This window comes from Staurois parvus, unplaced genomic scaffold (genome assembly GCF_062004578.1).
Source record: "Staurois parvus isolate SC_StPar_1 unplaced genomic scaffold, SC_StPar_1.0 ptg000014l, whole genome shotgun sequence".
Lineage (NCBI taxonomy): Eukaryota > Metazoa > Chordata > Amphibia > Anura > Ranidae > Staurois > Staurois parvus.
The window spans coordinates 13925591-13947610 of record NW_028317810.1 but is presented as its reverse complement, the minus strand read 5'-3'; the positions used below and the strand labels follow the sequence as shown (position 1 = coordinate 13947610).

The window sequence follows — 22020 nt, the reverse complement described above, 5'->3', positions numbered from 1 at the left end:
CAACATGTACTGCACGAATATATTTAAAGCTTGGCGCTTAAATGAAATTTTTGTGCCCAGACTTCAGTTAGCCACTAAAGAGTATCACTTAAATATATTTCTCAATAGCTACCAAGGATATAAATCTCCTTTTTGTGCACCAAATGCATTTGCAAACCTAGTTATTACCTTGGAAAAGTAGTGGCTAACATGATCACTTTGCTGTATATCGCCTGTGGAGAGTGGCAGAGAGATAGAGGGACCCAGCAGGCCCACTCACTACAGGCTGCTTACAAAAAAGCTACAGGAAGTGACGGATACAAGACCAGATACCCTGTCCAATGAGAGTGAAAAGCAATGACTGGTCTTTATCACATCAAGTTCCTACACAGGGTAAGGTTTCACATTGGATCACTGCAAAAATCTGGAAGAAATACACAAAGAACACCAAGATTCATTTAAATGCACATGCCTCTTGCTTTCAGACAATATTTGCCCAATCCAGGGTTTGGCTTTATATAGCACGTTCAGATATGCCGTACACAGATATCTGAAGTCAGGGATGTTCAATTCATATCACCCGACGCCCGGGACATGTAATTTTTTTAGGGCAAGCAGCAAGGCTCACCTGTCAGGTGGAAGCATTCGGGCGACAGTGCTGCCTCCCGATTGCTTCCACACAACCCAATATGGTGCCAACCTCCGCCCCCTATGTCTCCCGGGCTTTGCTTGCCCATCTGTGGGCTTCGGGACCAGTCAGCGGCTGCCGGTGCGTATAGGGGAGGGAGGAGAGCAGACACTTCCGCTCTCCTCCCCTTCCTGTCCTAACCTGGATGTGACGTCACTTCTGGGTCCCCGTTGACAAATTCCCGGCAGTTGAGGCCAGGAAAGAATGTAATGCAGTGAGATGTGCACTGCATTACATTCAGTGGAACACAGGGGAGACAAGCAGGGTCTTCGAGACCCTGTATGTCTCAAAAAAGAGAACCGGTCACCAAAAATCAAGTGAAAATGTTTTTTTATTTTTAAAAAATTTAAGTTACATCTTCCCCCCAAATTTTGCAAGGCGCCCCACCCCCACGTATGTACGCACATACAAATGTAACAGCCTGCGCTGGGGCGCTTACGCATGAAAACGGCGATTGAGATACACGTTACACATCACCGTGCATGCCAGAATGAGAGCAATAATTCTAGCACCAGATCTCCTCCATGACGCTAAACTGATGACCTATAAGGGACTTTAAAAGCGTTACCTATAGAAAATATAGGCACGTGCAAATTTAAGGTTTGACATGTTGGACATCTATTTACTCGATGCAACCTCACCTTTTATATTGTACAAAAAAAATGGATAATTTATTGCTTTTTGTGCCTTAAAATTAACTGAAGTATATTTTTTACTGAAATGTTGCGTTTCCTAGACCTTTGTGATAATATCATGTGACATAAAAAAGTGGCACTACCTCTATTTTATTCTCTAGTTCAGGGGTCTGCAACCTTTAAGACATAAAGAGCCACTTTGACCCGTTTCCGAGAGGGAAAAAAAGACTGGGAGCCGCAAAACCATTGCAACATTTAAAACAAATCCGACACTGCATATATTGCAAAAAACGCTCTGGTCATGAAGGGGGTTTAAGGGCCCAGTAAGCAAAGGGTTAATCAGGGCCACAGTGTATCGTCATAATCACAATCATAGCCTTAGGTCAGTGGTGGGCAACCTTTTTTTCGACTGAGCCAAATCTCGCCAAAACCACGATTGAAATTTATTTTGAGAGAAACATTTTTAAAACTGAAAATACATCCCCCATATAGTAATTCATCCCCCATATAGTAATTCATCCCCCATATAGTAATTCATCCCCCCTATAGTAATTCATCCCCCATATAGTAATTCATCCCCCATAGTAATTCATCCCCCATATAGTAATTCATCCCTCATATAGTAATTCATCCCCCATAGTAATTCATCCCCCCTATAGTAATTCAGCCCCCATATAGTAATTCATCCCCCCTATAGTAATTCATCCCCCCTATAGTAATTCATCCCCCCTATAGTAATTCATCCCCCATAGTAATTCATCCCCCATAGTAATTCATCCCCCATAGTAATTCATCCCCCATAGTAATTCATCCCCCATATAGTAATTCATCCCCCATAGTAATTCATCCCCCCTATAGTAATTCATCCCCCATATAGTAATTCAGCCCCCATAGTAATTCATCCCCCATAGTAATTCATTCCCCCTATAGTAATTCATCCCCCCTATAGTAATTCATCCCCCATATAGTAATTCATCCCCCATATAGTAATTCATCCCCCATATAGTAATTCATCCCCCATAGTAATTCATCCCCCCTATAGTAATTCATCCCCCATATAGTAATTCATCCCCCATATAGTAATTCATCCCCCATATAGTAATTCATCCCCCATATAGTAATTCATCCCTCATATAGTAATTCATCCCCCATAGTAATTCATCCCCCCTATAGTAATTCAGCCCCCATATAGTAATTCATCCCCCCTATAGTAATTCATCCCCCCTATAGTAATTCATCCCCCCTATAGTAATTCATCCCCCATAGTAATTCATCCCCCATAGTAATTCATCCCCCATATAGTAATTCATCCCCCATATAGTAATTCATCCCCCATAGTAATTCATCCCCCATAGTAATTCATCCCCCCTATAGTAATTCATCCCCCATATAGTAATTCAGCCCCCATAGTAATTCATCCCCCCTATAGTAATTCATTCCCCCTATAGTAATTCATCCCCCCTATAGTAATTCATCCCCCATATAGTAATTCATCCCCCCTATAGTAATTCATCCCCCATATAGTAATTCATCCCCCCTATAGTAATTCATCCCCCATATAGTAATTCATCCCCCCTATAGTAATTCATCCCCCCTATAGTAATTCATCCCCCCTATAGTAATTCATCCCCCCTATAGTAATTCATCCCCCATAGTAATTCATCCCCCATAGTAATTCATCCCCCATAGTAATTCATCCCCCCTATAGTAATTCATCCCCCATATAGTAATTCATCCCCCCCATAGTAATTCATCCCCCCTATAGTAATTCATCCCCCCTATAGTAATTCATCCTCCCTATAGTAATTCATCCCCCCTATAGTAATTCATCCCCCATAGTAATTCATTCCCCATATTGTGTGAATTCACTTACCTTTGCTCCACGCGTTCCTCTCGCTGGGTTCCCGCGCCGTTCTGGTCTTCAGGGCGGACTGTGAGAGGAGAGGAGTTCGTCACGCTGCCCCGCCTACATCCGGGCTGCCCCGCCTACATCCTGACAGCCAATGTTTGCCAGCGGGCGCCCGGCACACAGAAGATCTGCATTAAAAGAGCCGCGGCTTGCCGACCCTATTGCCTGTCACCTGGTGGGCAGTGTGCTCCGGAGCCGCAGGAAAGGTGAAAAAGAGCCGCATGCGGCTCCGGAGCCGCGGGTTGCCGACACCCGCTCTAGGGTCTCTGGTTTCAGCAAATAGATTATGTTTTGGAGTTTTGTGTAATCTTCAGGCCTTAAATTATTTTTTTAAACGTGTGCAAAAAACGCAAAAACAGCTCTGGCAGCGAGAGGGATAAAGCATAAGCCCGACACTCCCCTTTCCTGACAAGCACCCAATCGGTGCTCATTGCACTGCAAGGTGTCTCCCCTCTCTGCAGTGCTGGAAACAGGCAGGGAGGGGAGGAGGAGATAAACAGTGTAATGTTAAAAATATTAAACGTTTAAATCGCCATAAAGACCCTTTTGTTTTTAAAAGTCCCATGCATTACTTAAAGCAGATTTAAAAAATGTTTTGGTAAATTTTTTGGTAATTGTTTTTTTATCAGGACACGTAGATTGGGACACTGATTTAGTCCCTGGACAAGTAGTTTTTTCAAACATTTCCACCCCCTGGATGAGTAGGCAATGGTGCAACTACTCCCATGGTATACATGTAAAGTGCTCTAGGGCAGGGGTCTGCAACCTTTAAGACATAAAGAGCCACTTGGACCCGTTTCCGAGAGGGAAAAAAAGACTGGGAGCCGCAAAACCATTGCAACATTTAAAACAAATCCGACACTGCATATATTGCAAAAAACGCTCTGGTCATGAAGGGGGTTTAAGGGCCCAGTAAGCAAAGGGTTAATCAGGGCCACAGTGTATCGTCATAATCACAATCATAGCCTTAGGTCAGTGGTGGGCAACCTTTTTTTTCGACTGAGCCAAATCTCGCCAAAACCACGATTGAAATTTATTTTGAGAGAAACATTTTTAAAACTGAAAATACATCCCCCATATAGTAATTCATCCCCCATATAGTAATTCATCCCCCATAGTAATTCCTCCCCCATATAGTAATTCATCCCCCATAGTAATTCATCCCCCCTATAGTAATTCATCCCCCCTATAGTAATTCATCCCCCCTATAGTAATTCATCCCCCATATAGTAATTCATCCCCCCTATAGTAATTCATCCCCCCTATAGTAATTCATCCCCCCTATAGTAATTCATCCCCCATAGTAATTCACTCCCCATATTGTGTGAATTCACTTACCTTTGCTCCGCGCGTTCCTCTCGCTGGGTTCCCGCGCCGTTCTGGTCTTCAGGGCGGACTGTGAGAGGAGAGGAGTTCGTCACGCTGTCCCGCCTACATCCGGGCTGCCCCGCCTACATCCTGACAGCCAATGTTTGCCAGCGGGCGCCCGGCACACAGAAGATCTGCATTAAAAGAGCCGCGGCTTGCCGACCCTATTGCCTGTCACCTGGTGGGCAGTGTGCTCCGGAGCCGCAGGAAAGGTGAAAAAGAGCCGCATGCGGCTCCGGAGCCGCGGGTTGCCGACACCCGCTCTAGGGTCTCTGGTTTCAGCAAATAGATCATGTTTTGGAGTTTTGTGTAATCTTCAGGCCTTAAATTATTTTTTTAAACGTGTGCAAAAAACGCAAAAACAGCTCTGGCAGCGAGAGGGATAAAGCATAAGCCCGACACTCCCCTTTCCTGACAAGCACCCAATCGGTGCTCATTGCACTGCAAGGTGTCTCCCCTCTCTGCAGTGCTGGAAACAGGCAGGGAGGGGAGGAGGAGATAAACAGTGTAATGTTAAAAATATTAAACGTTTAAATCGCCATAAAGACCCTTTTGTTTTTAAAAGTCCCATGCATTACTTAAAGCAGTGTTTTTCAACCTTTTTTGTGCAAAGGCACACTTTTTTCATGAAAAAAATCACGAGGCACACCACCATTAGAAAATGTTAAAAAAATTTACCTCTGTGCCTATATTGACTATATATAAAGTAATTCTCTTGAATAGGAATCAAACACAAAGAAATTATTTTATAATTACTTTATTATGAAATAATAAAGTATTTTATAATTGGACCCGGGGGCCGGACCAAGAGTAGATGAATGATGTGTATGTGTCATCCATAGTAAGTATAGTAATATTCCCCCATAGTAAGCATAGTAATTAATCCCCCATATAGTAATTCATCCCCCATAGTAATTAATCCCCCATATAGTAATTCATCCCCCATAGTAATTCATCCTCCATATAGTAATTCATCCCCCATAGTAATTCATCCCCCATAGTAATTAATCCCCCATATAGTAATTCATCCCCCATAGTAATTCATCCCCCATAGTAATTCATCCCCCATATAGTAATTCATCCCCCATAGTAATTCATCCCCCATATAGTAATTCATCCCCCATATAGTAATTCATCCCCCATAGTAATTCATCCCCCATATAGTAATTCATCCCCCATAGTGTAATTCATCCCCCATAGTGTAATTCATCCCCCATAGTAATTCATCCCCCATAGTAATTCATCCCCCATATAGTAATTCATCCCCCATATAGTAATTCATCCCCCATATAGTAATTCATCCTCCATATAGTAATTCATCCCCCATATAGTAATTCATCCCCCATATAGTAATTCATCCCCCATAGCAATTCATCCCCCGTATAGTATTTCATCCCTCGTATAGTATTTCATCCCCCGTATAGTATTTCATCCCCCGTATAGTATTTCATCCCCCATATAGTATTTCATCCCCCATATAGTATTTCATCCCTCATATAGTATTTCATCCCCCATATAGTAATTCATCCCTCATATAGTATTTCATCCCTCATATAGTATTTCATCCCCCCATATAGTATTTCATCCCTCATATAGTATTTCATCCCCCCATATAGTATTTCATCCCTCATATAGTATTTCATCCCTCATATAGTAATTCATCCCTCATATAGTATTTCATCCCCCCATATAGTAATTCATCCCTCATATAGTATTTCATCCCCCCATATAGTATTTCATCCCCCCATATAGTATTTCATCCCTCATATAGTAATTCATCCCTCATATAGTATTTCATCCCCCCATATAGTATTTCATCCCCCCATATAGTATTTCATCCCCCCATATAGTATTTCATCCCTCATATAGTAATTCATCCCTCATATAGTATTTCATCCCTCATATAGTATTTCATCCCTCATATAGTATTTCATCCCCCATATAGTATTTCATCCCCCCATATAGTATTTCATCCCCTCATATAGTATTTCATCCCTCATATAGTATTTCATCCCCCCATATAGTATTTCATCCCTCATACAGTAATTCATCCCTCATATAGTAATTCATCCCCCATATAGTATTTCATCCCTCATATAGTATTTCATCCCCCCATATAGTATTTCATCCCTCATATAGTAATTCATCCCCCCATATAGTATTTCATCCCCCCATATAGTATTTCATCCCTCATATAGTAATTCATCCCTGATATAGTAATTCATCCCCCATATAGTATTTCATCCCCCCATATAGTATTTCATCCCTCATAAAGTAATTCATCCCTCATATAGTATTTCATCCCCCACAGTACTATTCCCCCCCCCCCCTTCTAGTAAGCCAAGTCCCCCGTGTCAATTCACTTACCTTTTGCGTTCCTCTCGCTGTCTTCCCGCGCCGTTCGGGTCTTCAGGGCGGACTGTGAGAGGAGCCTAGCTCCCCTCCCCTCACGTTCGGCACGCTGCCCCGCCTACACACATCCTGACAGCCACATCCGCAAGCCGGATTAAAAGGTCCGCGCGGACTTTTGGGGCTGCCAACCGAGAGGAGGCAGGGGAGCGGCCGACCGAGAGGAGGGAGGGGAGCAGGCGCCCGGCACACAGAAGAGCCGCATTAGACTGGGTAAAGAGCCGCATGTGGCTCGCGAGCCGCGGCTTGCCGACCACTGAATCATTAGATTCTAATGATTGGTCTATTTGTTAGCCGAAGCCACATGTTACAGATGAAATTGGAATTTTTCCCACGGCACACCAGACAATATCTCACGGCACACTAGTGTGCCGCGGCACAGTGGTTGAAAAACGCTGACTTAAAGCAGATTTAAAAAATGTTTTGGTAAATTTTTTGGTAATTGTTTTTTTATCAGGACACGTAGATTGGGACACTGATTTAGTCCCTGGACAAGTAGTTTTTTCAAACATTTCCACCCCCTGGATGAGTAGGCAATGGTGCAACTACTCCCATGGTATACATGTAAAGTGCTCTACAACCTTGTAAGATAACTAGACCTGTCAGCAGCACTGACAGAAAAAAAATGTGAAGTCAAAACAAGTCACAGCAATAATATCTGCCACATTCAACAACTGTTCTCTCCAGTGTAATACAGTATGCTGAAAACCAAACACTTTGCCAGAGGTAAGGAAGGCGCTAATTTTAGTACATAGATTAATGTTAATCCTCCATGCATGACAATCACTGCTCTCTGCTCAGAGTGACTGAGAACTCAGAGATCAGCGGTCATGTAAGTTCTCACAATGAGAGCTGGCGGGGGACAGATGCAGCACCCACCTAGTTAAGTATGATTTTTTTGCTGCAGCCCAGAGCCCCTAAGCAGCAGTAAATCTTTAGGCTGTCAGCAGATCGGCTTCTACAAATCTGGCACAGAGAGCAATAAGCATGTGCAGAGCAGGGTGAGACAGTAAACTACTGCTTTTTAAACAATATAGGCATTCATGTTTAATGTTTTATATATCTATTACTGCAAAAGGGGCCAGCCTGAAGTGATCTAGCAGGACTTAATTTTCAGACTAAAGTTCCACTTTAAGCTCCTGCTTTGTATACCCTTTTGTGCACCTACAACTCTGCTCCACCTGGCATGTCTAATTACTTTATGGGTGCCCAGATCCTAAATTGCTGATCTTGCCTTAAAACCTAAAGAAGGCCAACAAGTAGCTCTGCAGACTCCGGCTTTCAGCCTACATAGCAGCAGGGGGAGAGGAGGCAGAAGCCAAGAATTGACACTTTTAGGAAAGAGTCAGATTCCAACAAATGTTACACAGGCCACAATATTAGAAGACATGAACACTTTGTTTTAAATTTTGAGAAGCATGCTTGTTATCCTCTACTGATGCAAGGTTTTCATTTAAAACATGAAGCCTGGTGAGAGGCCTCCTCAGGTTCTGAGCACAAGCATGAGACCTTAACCATAACCTGAGGTGCGCTGACATGGGCCAGCATCATTCATTGTTTAGACTCTGAACCCCAGGAGAGGCTCATAGATGGTACTGGCATTCACTGAGCAGCAAACAAGGGCAGAGAAGTCCATGGATTCTCAAGGGATAGGCAGAGGAACTCTGGGATAAGAAAATATTGTCCAAGTACAAAGGTATTTCTAATTTGAATCTTGTTTGCTTTGTGTATTTCTTCCAGATCTGTGCAGTAATCCAGTGTGAAAATTTGCCTATGTGCAGAAATTTCCTGTAATAAAGACTGGTCACTGCTGCTGTCTCTTCTTGTGCAGGGTAGCTGGTCTTGTCTCCACCCCTTCCTGTAGTTTACTGTAGACAGCCTGTAGTGGGTGGGATCTACTCGGTTCCTTCCTCTGCTTTCCGCACAAGACAATTTTACAAGGTAATAACTTGTGTTGTAAATGTGTTTGGTGCACACAAAGTGGATTGAAGAATACTGTGCATTTATTTTAAGGTTTTTATGCCTAGGTTCAGCTTGTTCTGTAAAGTGGCCAGTACTAGAACAAAATAGGGCATGGACCTAAAGGGTATTTACCCATTACTGTTCGTTCCCTGAGTGTAGTACTTTATGCTTACTCCCCAGCCGATCAACTGTCATTTGTTTCAGTGGCCAATAATGGGGTACCTTCTTTGTTGTACTTTATTAGGAAATTGGTTCCTTTTTTTCACAGCAGTATTGTTCAGGAGACATGACCTACACTGGCTATCAGAGGGATATCTACGCATGAGGAGCTTATGACGTTGAGTGGGAAAAATGAGCAATGCTGAACAAAGGACACTGTGACAAAGCATAGGCCAGTCAGCTATTTTCATGCAGCAGTAAGTTCATGGAGAACCACTGATGTGATACACGGTCAGGCCTGGCTTCACCGCAGTTTTAAGTAAACTGCAAAAATAAAAGCGATAAAACAGATGTGTAATTAATACTTATTAGTTATTTTATTTTTTAAAAAATCTCTAAAAGAATTGTACTAATTTTGATTCAACTTTAGTTGAATATTCTTATATCAGGTCTATATTTATACATTCAATTGGTGTAGACAAAATGGGCGCTTTCACACTGCTCCTGCTGCATTTTCCATAAAAAAGTAGAGAAATAGTGCCCCATCGTTGGTGGGAATAGTGCCTTATCATGTCAGTGGGAGGAACAGTGCCCCATCGTTTGTGTCAGTGAGAGGAATAGTGCCCCGTTGTTGGCGTCAGTAGGAGAAATAGTGCCCTGATGTTGGCATCAGTGGGAGGAATAGTGCCCCACTGTTGGTGTCAGTGGGAGGACAGTTGCTGACAGTGGGGGGGAATAATAGCCAGATAAAAGTAAGCAAAGGGCCACATTCTGCTCCAGGGACACAGTTTTGAGACCACTGATCTAAAGAGATGTAGTCTCCTTGCCCTTTCAAGGCAAAATGACAGTTCCTTTGTAAAAGGGCACCAGTTACATTCACCGTACCAGTGCTTACTCGCTGCTCCTCCCAGGATTGGGGAGCATGCAATCTCCTCCCTATGACAGTGATCACACCTAGCAAATGTCTGCTAGATCCAAATCAGGGAGAACCCAAGAGTAACATTACTCTCCTAAAGAATACAGCGCCAGCCAACACTGCATTTAAGCAAAAAAAACAAAACAAAAAACAAAAACAAAAATCAACTTTTTGTAAGGAATTCCCACTGAAAAAAATAAATAAAATGTGCATAGGTACACCTGTGTCTACAGTGTGAGAGCCATTGCACTGTATGCTTCTGACTGCCAGTCTCAGAAGATTTAAATTAAAGTGGTTGTAAAGGCTCAAGGTTTTTTGCCTTCATGCATTTTATACGTGAAGGTAAAAAACCTTTGTGCAGCATCCCCCCCCCCAGCCCCCCTAATATTCGCTTAAGCCCCCTCTTGGCTATCCAGAGACTCCCTATCCTCATTTGAAATCAATCACAGCCAGTGAGCCAATGAGGAGACAGAGGGGGCGGGACCCACAGAGCAGTGCGCATACTCGGATGCTCCCATAACAAGCTGCTTGCTGTGGGGGCACCTGACAGGAGCGAGGGGCCAGGAGTGCAGGTGGGGGACCTGAGAAGAGGAGGATCTAGGCTGCTCTGTGCAAAACTACTGCACACAGCAGGTAAGTATAGACATGTTTGTTATGTTTTTTTTATTAAGCCTTTAGAATCACTTTAAGATATGTAATATAGGTATTGTGCTGCGCTGCTCAATGTTCTTTTTACTAGAGTTGACGCAGGCCACAGCGGTGGTGTTATCTAACTGGATCCTGGCCAAGCGTGCATGGGCAAGGTCCGTTCATCGTCTCAAACACAGTCTGATTGCTCACAGCTCCAGGATATTGATGTGCATCTGAGCCTGCACCAATCTCAAACTCAGGATTCCTCCCCAGCCAGACAGGCTGACATCCTTCATGACTACCATCTAGTGGAGGGGGAGAAAATACTTCCTTGCCTGTAGGGAAGGAGACCGAAGCCACCAGAGGAGAGAGGCTCTTGTAGATTGACCTTGATGAATCTGGTGATCCAGAAGAGCAGATTTGTCCCATTTTGCCAGGACTTCCCTCTGCAGAACCAGAGTATGTAACTGCGCATACAGGACTGCCTCGAAGGTGAACACCATAAAACTCAGGGCCTGCATGCAAGACCATCAAAAGTTTTCAGAGCTTGTCCATTGAAAGGAACACCTTGGCCAGCGCTGAATTGGGGATCTCCAGCCTCCTGGTTGGACCCAAGGTGGATTTCTTCCAATCCGAAGTCCTGCAGAGTGCGCATCATGATCTCTACATTGTTTCACATTGAATAAGTATCCACCTGCAGGAACAGGTTGTCCAGGTAACCAATTATGGCAATCCTCCATTTTTCTCAGCAAAACCAGGACTGGGACCAGCACCTTGATAAAAACCCAGGAAGAAGAAGCCAGGCTGAAGGGGAGCACCACAAACTGATAATGTGTGCCTCCTACTGCAAAGGGCAGGAAGTGCTGATGCCCAGCGAAAATGGGGATATGCCAGTACGCATCCATGAGGTCTATGGAAGCCAGTAAATCCCCCTAATTGAGGAAGGCCAGCACCAAATGTATAGATTCCATTTTAAACTTCTGCATCCACACAAAGAAGTCCAGGGCCTTGATGCGATTCCCTTCCCTTCTTGGCCTGTGGGAAGAAAGTACTCTTGCTACCAGTAAGGTTCTTGCTGATGTCATCCAAGGTAGCACTGAAGAGATGTTTCCCCTGGAAGGGTAAATCCGCCAGGGCCTCTTTGGACATCTAGTAAACAAACCAATATTTAAGCCAAAGTACTCACCAAAGCTCCACCACAAAGACAGGGAACTTGGAAAGTAGAGGAGCTGAGTCTAAAGATGCATTGCATACGTACTTCAGGCTCTGGACCAACTGGTCAGCCAGTTTCACATACACCATGACCAACATTGGCTGCAGTACCAAACCGGCAATGGAAAACAGTGTGGGCAACCGATTCTGCCTTTCAGTCTTAGGATCTCTAAATGAGGGAGACTTCTCCACTGGTATTATGGTTGCTTTGTCAACCTAGAGATTGGGAGGCAGAGGACTCATTCTCACTGTCCTAGGATTTGGGGGATCATATCTTCAGGGTCTGTGGTGGCAGAGCCGGACTTGGGCTCAGACACATCCAAGGAGGAGGGCTACAGTGAGGGATGCTTCTTGCTAGCCTTGCACCCTAACACCACCAACATCCTGGAAGACAAATGATTTAAGGAAAGCCGACAGTTTGTCTAATGGGATGAAAGACCCTGAGAAACCCACTGGCTCTATGAGGAGGATGAGGGATCCATTCCTTCAAAAATCACCCCTTGGCTGACTGCAGCAGAGTACCACAGGCGGAATCCACTTCTATCTATAGGCTTAGGTCCCTTTAAGGCCTGAGACTCCACCGCTGGGGGCAGCTATCAGGTGTAACAGCTATATAAGAAGTGCTCACAAACCAGAGCCAAACAAGATCATAGTGCAGCATTTTATTTCTAAATGCTCTGCATGTACATTCCACTAATGTCTTAAAAGGACTGACAGCTACAGAAGAGTGGATTCTTCCTAGGGCGATTCATAAAGCATTTAGCTGCTACATATTGTGCAGCTACACTCTCTGGTGAGTACAAAGTGTTGGTGATGGTCTGGGAATATTCAAAATCTGGAAGTCCATGGGTGAATTGGTGGACGTTTTTGCACACACTTGTGAATAGATGGAACTTTTCATTTATGGATCTAAATAATTAAAAATTAATAAAGTACATTTAATTTAATAAAAAAGTCCACAAATGTAATCATGATTTTCACTTGTTGTTCACATTGTTATCACTATTGTTAATAGTCCATGCTGGCACAGGTTACAATTAGTAGTAGTTTGGCCTAAACTACACCTCAACAGCCACTTAGACCTCAATACCCACTTGGGCAAGTAGGCCAGGATCTTACAAACAGCTGTAATACACTACAATTTGCTTATATTACACTCTCACCGTCCAATAATGTTTTAAGCCCAAATCCAGATAAAAAATGAAAGTGGAGTAGCCCTTTGTGCATAAATTATCTTACTCCTTAGTGATGCTTCCAAACACCTCTTGCTAAGCCATGCTGCAAGGTAATGGATCTAAGTCACACCTTCCCTTATGAATAAAACTAATGTCCTGCCCTCAGGGACCACACAATTGTACCCCTAACCACCCCCACCAGCTTTCCTGCCTCTGGAGCCTATAGGAGAGAACCCAGATGCTGGAAGTATAGTCTCCACCAATAGGAGGTGTCCACATCACACAGACAGTAATGTAGACATCCGAAGAACCAAGTTAGAAAACAGAAGAATAGAGAAGGCTATAGTCAGGTGACCAAGAATTTCAATAAGTAAAATGGGAAACTTTGATAGGGTTTTTTTTTCAACCCAGCAGTTAGTTAAAAAGGGATGGGAGGGAGTGGTTGGTAATATGTTGGCGCTGAGCTTTACCATTTTTGAGCATGCAGTTCTAAATCATGTGAAACTATGAGAAAGTTATTAAACCACTAAGCGACACTTTATTTCTCGGCACTTCTCTGTTGCCCTATGACTATGCTCCATTAAGAAAGTCTAGATCAGGGGTCCTCAAACTACGGCCCGCAGGCCACATGCGGCCCGCCGAGGACATTTATCCGGCGCGCCGGCAGGAGCGTATTTTCCGCGAGGAAGGGACGCCAAGTACAGGGGCGGGCAGGGGGCTGCTTTACCTTACCTGGCTCCAGTCCCAGTCCCATGACGATCCAGTCCAGGAAGCACTGCTCCTTCATTCACTCCGGCCACTCCCTCACTCCTACCGCTCGGCTCCGCCTCCTCACCGGTGATTGGGCGCCAGAACTGTAGCTCAGGAAAGGCACACAGGTGGCTAATCACCTGCTAGGAGGCGGAGTCGAGCGGGCCCCACGAACATCGAGTGAGGGAGAGGCCGGAGTGAAGGAGGACAGCTGACAGGTAAGTGTGCCGTGCTGATGGTGCTGCTGCAACAAGGTATGCTGGCTGCAGCAGCACCATGCTGGAGCAGGGGTCAGCAGGTTAAGTGTTATTGGTGTCAGTGGGAGGAATAGTGCCCCATCATTGGTGTCACTGATACTAATGATGGGGCATTATTCCTCCCACTGACACCAACGATGGGGCACTATTCCTCCTCCCCACTGACACCAACGATGGGGCACTAATTCCTCCCCCCACTTACACCAACGATGGAGCACTATTCCTTCCCCCACTGACACCAATGTTGGGACACTACCCCCCCCCACTGACACCAATGTTGGGACACTACCCCCCCCACTGACACCAATGTTGGGACACTACCCCCCCCACTGACACCAATGTTGGGACACTACCCCCCCCACTGACACCAATGTTGGGACACTACCCCCCCCACTGACACCAATGTTGGGACACTACCCCCCCCCCACTGACACCAATGTTGGGACACTATCCCCCCCCCACTGACACCAATGTTGGGACACTATCCCCCCCCCCCACTGACACCAATGACAGGGCACTATTCCCCCCCCACTGACACCAATGACGGGGCACTATCCCCCCCCACTGGCACCAATGACGTACTATTCCTCCCACTGACACCAATTTTGGGACACTATCCCCTTCCCCCACTGACACCAACGATGGGGCACTATTCCTCCCCCACTGACACCAATGACGGGGCACTATTCCCCCCCCCCCACTGGCACCAATGACGTACTATTTCTCCCACTGACAACAATTTTGGGACACTATCCCCTTCCCCCACTGACACCAATGATGGGGCACTATTCCTCCCACTGACACCAATGATGGGGCACTATTCCTCCCACTGACACCAATGATGGGGCACTATTCCTCCCACTGACACCAATGATGGGGCACTATTCCTCCCACTGACACCAATGATGGGGCACTATTCCTCCCACTGACACCAATGATGGGGCACTATTCCTCTCACTGACACCAATGATGGGGCACTATTCCTCTCACTGACACCAATGATGGGGCACGTTTCTTCCCACGGACACCAATGATGGGGCGCGATTCCTCCCACTGACACCAATGACGGGGCACGTTTCTTCCCACTGACACCAATGATGGGACACTATTCTTCCCACTGACACCAATGATGGGGCACGATTCCTCCCATTGACACCAATGATGGGGCACTATTTCGCTCCATAAGACACACTTGGGGGGAAATGTCTGTGCGTCTTATGGAGCGGCCGGCCCAGTATTCCTGCCGCCGTTGTATGTCTGCAGTCTCTGGTCATCTCCTGTACTGTGTCCACATTTGTTCATAGTTTTTTGTTTTTTTTTTAAACTATAGTCCGGCCCTCCAACGGTCTGAGGGACAGTGAACTGGCCCCCTGTTTAAAAAGTCTGAGGACCCCTGGGCTATATTAAAGTTCAGCTTTAACCCAGGCCTGCCACAGCCTAAGTGAACTCTCAGAAAGGAATAGCTGGCACGTGGGTCGCTGATTATTTCAGGTCAACAAAAAAAAATGGATTTTAGCATTTCCACCATGCGAGCTTGTTGGCTACTATATCAAACCCTGTAGCGGGCAGAATTGCTTTTCTATCAAATGAAGAGATTGCAGTGTAATTAATGAACTCCAGATTGAAAGCCCCTCTAGAGTATTAGTAAACGTACATCTCTTCCATTGCTAAAAATAATGCTGAAGGCGCGGTTATTCAACCTAACAGAAAAATTGTGATTCCCAACATGCTCAGGAGACGGCTAGGACCTAAAACTAGAATATATATCTCAATGTCTGCAAGATTTTATAAGCAGGCCTTTTTAAAATTTTATATTGGTTTCCTTCATACATCATGTAAAAAATAAGTAAGGCTGATTTATAAAAACTAGAACAATGACAACTATATTATCCAAAGCAACAAGGCATGTTTCATTTTACATGCCTTGTCCGTTGGGGAGAGACTACAAGTAGTCTGTCTGATTGCGGTGAGCAATCACTCCCTTTTCTTCGCTCCCCTTTTCATAAGGGCAAATTCACAAAATATTTTGGTGTAGGTAACACCTCCAAAACTATAACAAAATGCACACCGAGATCTCTGCCTTTGCAGTCAATGAGAATAGAGAAAACGTAGTGATAAAACCAGATATGTAGACAAATTAATTTATGATTTTAAGGTGCCAAAACATTTCTTTAGTACTGAACAAAGCAAGGAATAGTCATTCTGTATTATAGTCCATGGCCTCATCGGGGCCATTTTCCCTCAATTCTTACTCTGACAGGTGTCAGACAGAACAGAAAGTATCAAGGCCTTATTTGCATGGAGGCCCACACTGCCTACGTTCAGGGCTACTCACCCATGTCAGCTTAGGACATGGTTGTATCCATGTAGCCAATGTGCCCTCATACCTCTACATGGACTACCTGCACATAGCATCTCAAGCTGCAATAATGAACAACCCATTTACAATGCTATGTGAATGAGGCCCAAGCAATAAAAACTGGAGAGAGGATCCAAGTCTTCTTCATTTTATTTAGAACTTGGAAAAAAAAAATTAAAAAAGTTTGGAGGTAGAGTTGGGTTTTTAACTCCACTAAAAAGCATTAATTCTGCCTTGTGCAAGAAGCCCATACTCATCAGCACAACTTCCACTTCTAAACTTATTGAAGCAGTGGCCCTAGTAAAATTCTTAAATCCCCCACATGCCTCCCTAATCACAGAAGAGGATGGTAGTAGGGTAGCACAATAATAGTTGGGGAACCTGGAATAAAGAAGAACTCTTACTTCAATTATTTTCAGCGTTCTTTTCCCAAGGAGACGGCTTGTAGGTAGCAGAGACTGCTGCTTGATAACCAGTACTTGTCTCGGCTCCAAGCACTTACCCCAAACAAGCAGAAGCAAGGTGAATGCACAGGAAGGAAGGAGCATCTCCTTGTTAGCTACCTTGGACAGCTGCAGGGGGAAGGGGTTGTGCCAGGAGATTTGGGGGCCAGGCAAGTCTTTAGTTCTGTGTTGACTCTTCTTAAAGTGACGTAAAGCTTACATGGGACTTGCTTTTCTTGTTCACAGTGGCTGAATAAAGCAATGGAAAGAATGAAAGAGTATGTTTCTCTGGGGAGAGGGGCATTAGAGGGTATCTACGGCCAAATGTAAAATCATATGTTTCCATACTCCTATTACTATGAACAATACTGAAATTTGTAAACTTACTATGTGAAGATCCCCAAACATTTACTACCTTGAATTCTGTGTCACTATGCCTTGTAAGTAGGCACTGCTGTGTCACACATTTCAAAGAGCCTGCTTTCTGAACTACAAAAGGTGCTGAAAGGAGGAGTTTCATGAGCCAGAGTCAGTACAGGAATCACTGCTTGCAGGCAGCAAGGTACCATGGGATATGTAGTCCTTAGAAATGGAAAGTAAATAGCAGAATAGAAGCTGCAAAGCATGCTGGGAATCCAGGAAGTTGTGGAAAGAGAAGTCCAGCAGACAGGCAAAACTCACAATCTGAAGGGAGATTTTTCAGGCAGTTTTATATTGTATTGTCAAATATAACCATTGCTTATATTGTTATTACAGTATTGATGTTATAAAAAAGAAAGTGCATGCTATGACTATAATGTAAACCTAGTGCTTTGCCTTACATAGGCAAGTCCGGATTTTGGAGAAAAATATGGAAATAATATATGATTTGCAGGTGTGAAAATGTCATGTTTCGCATTGAAAGTGGAGGTGATGTAACATTCTTTTGCTTCCACTGTGTGATAGGACACCTAGCTAACAGGTGGGAAGACTCACTTTCATCATTCACTGCGTGCACTAGGTAGCAATATACGGTCGACAAGGTCAACTGACTGAAAGAGACAACAAGGACATTGTGCAGGATTGTGACCCCCGAATAGGAAAACTGATGCAAAAGTGACTGCAGAGCTCAATCTCAGTCTTCCAAAGCCCGTGTCCACAAAAACTGTGCGGAGGGATTTCCATAAGCAAACATTCACGGGCAAACTGCAACTGCCAAACCACTAATGACCAATATTAATGTTCAGGAGAGAGTGGTGCAACACCCATAAATCGTGGACTATCAATCAATGGAAGGTAATATGGTCCGATGAGTCGAGCTTCACACTGTTCCCAACCACCAGACGTATTTACGCGTGGTGAACATCATCCCAAGCTTACAACCAGGACTATCTTGTGCCAATGGTAAAGCATGGTGGTGGCACAATCATGGTTTGGGCAGCCATATCTTGATATTTTCTATTGCTATATAGTAAGGGCTGGTTTTTATATATATACAGTCTACACATGTTCATAATTTTTTTTTGTTTGCGTGTTTATTAGTTTTTGCAGAATACAACTATGAATTTACTACTCATAAAGTGCTGTCTAACTTCAAAACACAGGCCCCATCATCACCTTGAAAAGTATAGCCACTGCCAGCGACAATGTACAAATTTTGGCCGGCCATGCGCATCCCATGGTGCAGACATTGTTTTCCGAAGACAGCACCATTTATGTAGATGATAATGCTCCAATTCACACAGCTGGTGTTGTCTGTTGTCAAATTGTGGTTTGACGAGCATGCAGACAAAGTCTTGCACCTTCCCTGGGAGCGACAGTCGCTGGACCTCAATACCATAGAGCCACCATGGTCAATTTTGGAGAGCAAGGTTCTGGCTTGTTTTCTGCCTCCGCCATCTCTGCAAGAACTGGAAAGATTTCTGCATGAAGAGTGGTATAAGATTCCAATATCCATCATCCAAGACTAATATTTGTCAATTACCAGGAGAATTCAGGCCGTCTTCAATGCCAAAAAGGTGGTCCAACACCATATTAGGTAAGGATTTTTTTCTTTTACCTGGTGTTTCCATAATTTTGTCCAACCCCTTTATATTGGAGGTTTGTTTTGGGCTCCATTCACACTGCTCTGAGCATTTTTCATGCATTTTTTTCAGATGTCAGTGTCTTTTTGAGCAGATTTGCAAATATTCTGGGCATATTTTTTTAGGCGATTTTCAGTTAGGCATTTTTGCTTTGGCCAAAAGAAATAGAAATAGCTGCCGTTTGAGCTGAAAACGCCTTTAAACAAATGCTCATTCCCACTGTTCAGGCATTTTCCATTCACGTCTATGGGGACAAAGTGCTCAGATCTGCCTGAAAAGTAGTACTTTTAAATGACAGGTGTTTTGCTACAGGCACCAGAATGCTCAAGTGTGAACAGGGGCCACTGAAAATAATGGGATTTTACCCGTTGAGTGCTTTTGAGCATTGAGCTGAAAAACATTCAAGTGTGAACGGGCTCAAAAAGCAGTTCCAGAGGCAGAATGTTTTTTTTAACCTCAATGCATGCTGTGCCTTAAGGTAAAAAACCTTCTGTGTGCAGCTCTCCTCCCCCAGCTCCCCTTATACTTACCTGAGCCCGATCTCAATCCAGCGCTGTACCCTAGAGAAGCATCGCTACTCTTTCTCCTCCCTGGTTTCGAGGCCGCAGCGGGCGCCATTGGCTCCTGCTGCTGTCAATCACAGCTAGTGAGGCGGAAGTGGAGGTGGGGCACTAATGAGTGCTTCCATAGCAAGCAGCTTGCTATGGAGGCACTCAGCAGGGGGAAGGAGCCAAGTGCACAAGGGGGGACCAGAGAAGAAGAGGATTGGGGCTGCTCTGTACAAAACGAAAATGACCTTTACAATAGTGATTTTAAGAAATACACCGCCATATACTATTCTCTCTGCTTAGTGCATGAAGTTAGACAGCACTTTATAAGGCGTAGTAAATTCATAGTTGTATTGTGCAAAAACTAATAAACAAGCAAAAAAAAAAATAATGACCGCGTAGACAATATATACATAAAAAAAACAGTCCTTACTGTATAGCAAAAGAAACCTTCACATGTGCTTATATATTTTCAGATGTTCCAAAATCATCTTGTTAACAAGATGAGCCTTATTGGCTCACTGTGAACCGTGACTCATCTAACCAACATTGAGAGTTAAAATGTGGCAGCTGGTGGGTTGTACAGATGACCAGAAAGCAGCATACATGTCAGAGCTCTCCAGTGTTCAGAAGGTGTGAAGCAGAAAAATCAAACTGGACGGTACAGCACCTGGGGGAGCATTCACTACGCAACAAGATCCAGCTTTAGGGTTTTATGGTCAACACAGCTTTCATTCAGTGCTACACAAGTGTCTAAAAAAAAAAAAAAAAAAAAGTTAATCACTACTCTATATATCACTGGCCATAAGAAATCTCATGACAGTTTTAATATTAGAAAAGACAGCAACCCAGCTCATCTGCTAGGATACACAAGTCATGTCTTCCAGCCTCTTGTGTCTCAGATGGAGACTGAGCAGCCTACAGTTCAAGCATGTCAGTTTGTTTAGGTAAGCGACATGAGCAAGGCACGACATAAAATAAAATGCTGGAGCCAGGCACTTGAAGTGAAGTGATTTGTATGTCATCCAATTTGAGATATCCTCCTCTAATCACCTTCCTCTAGGAACATGACAGTTTTATTTTTAGACATTTGAGAGCAGAATACTCTGACGGATAAATTACAAAGAGGGTGGCTGAAAGTGATACATACCAAGAAGAAAGAAATAAAAAAAGTCTGAAAAAACATAAAATACAGAGAAAGTGATCTAAAATAAGGAAAAATGTAGTAGTGTGCTGCAAGTTACAAAAATAAATAGAAAAAACACCCTCTCTTCTAGCTGCCAGCTATTTCAGAACAAAAACATCCTGTATTACCGACTGATGTTATTATAGGGGTTTCTTTTTTTTGTTTATTACCTATTTGTAATCGACAAGACTGATTTATTTTGTATTTATCAATTAAAGGTCAACTCCAGTGACAATTACCGTATTTTTCGCTCCAGAAGACGTCCTTTTTTTCCCCCAAAAAAATGGGGGAAAATGTCTGTGCATCTTATGGAGCGAATATGGAATGGCCAGACCGATATTCCCGCTGCCGCTGTGTTAGAATACCGGGCCGGTTGCTCGGCTCTACTGTGCAGAAGAACCTGATCCTCAGTCCAGCGATGTCCTGCTTTCCCCGGCATCTTCAGTGTGGGCACCCAGCTGTGACAGCTTGCGGCTTCACAACCGGGTGCCCACTGCGCATACGCGAGAAGCGCTGCGCTTTGTGAGGGAGAACAACTCCGTTCCCCAAAGGTCCACAGTCTCTGGTCATCTCCTGTACCATGTCCGCAGTCTCTGGTCATCTCCTGTACCATGTCCGCAGTCTCTGGTCATCTCCTGTACCATGTCCGCAGTCTCTGGTCATCTCCTGTACCATGTCCGCAGTCTCTGGTCATCTCCTGTACCATGTCCGCAGTCTCTGGTCATCTCCTGTACCATGTCCGCAGTCTCTGGTCATCTCCTGTACCATGTCCGCAGTCTCTGGTCATCTCCTGTACCATGTCCGCAGTCTCTGGTCATTTCCTGTACCATGTCCGCAGTCTCTGGTCATCTCCTGTACCATGTCTGCAGTCCATTGGTTCAGAATATTTTTTTTCCTTCTCTAAAATCTAGGTGCGTCTTATGGCACAAAAAAATACGGTAACTTGGCCCAATGCAAGCATGGATATGTGATACATGATTGGCCTCTGTAAATCACTGAAGTAACCTGAGCTCCTACAGTGTTGACTGCAATCTTCTGGATGCTGTGCCAAGCAGTTGCCCTTCTAGATTGTAAACACAGGGGGTGTCTTTACGCCGCAAAAGGGGCAAATGTGCCCATGAGAGTGAAGCCTAACATGTGTTTACATTTTCCAAATTACTGTAGCTTTTCTAAACACAGGAGTGCCAGTGTGAACGAGGCCTAAGCTGGGTTTACCGTTCTTTGTGTGTGCAGCATGCGTGTGAATGAACCCATAGAGCAGCCTATCTCAACCAGGCTGCCATGGAGCTTTGGGGTTCCTTCAGAAGTTTCTAAGGGTTCCTTGAGCTGAGGATCACTGACCTCCCATTTGATGGTGCCTGCATAATTCTAG

General features: G+C 44.3%; 1 protein-coding gene across 1 annotated transcript in view; it reads right to left on the bottom strand.

Annotated features, from left to right (window-relative positions):
- The window catches only part of OSBP2 (oxysterol binding protein 2), a 344220-nt gene that overhangs the window by 276791 nt on the left and 45409 nt on the right, over nucleotides 1-22020 (bottom strand). The window lies entirely within an intron of this gene.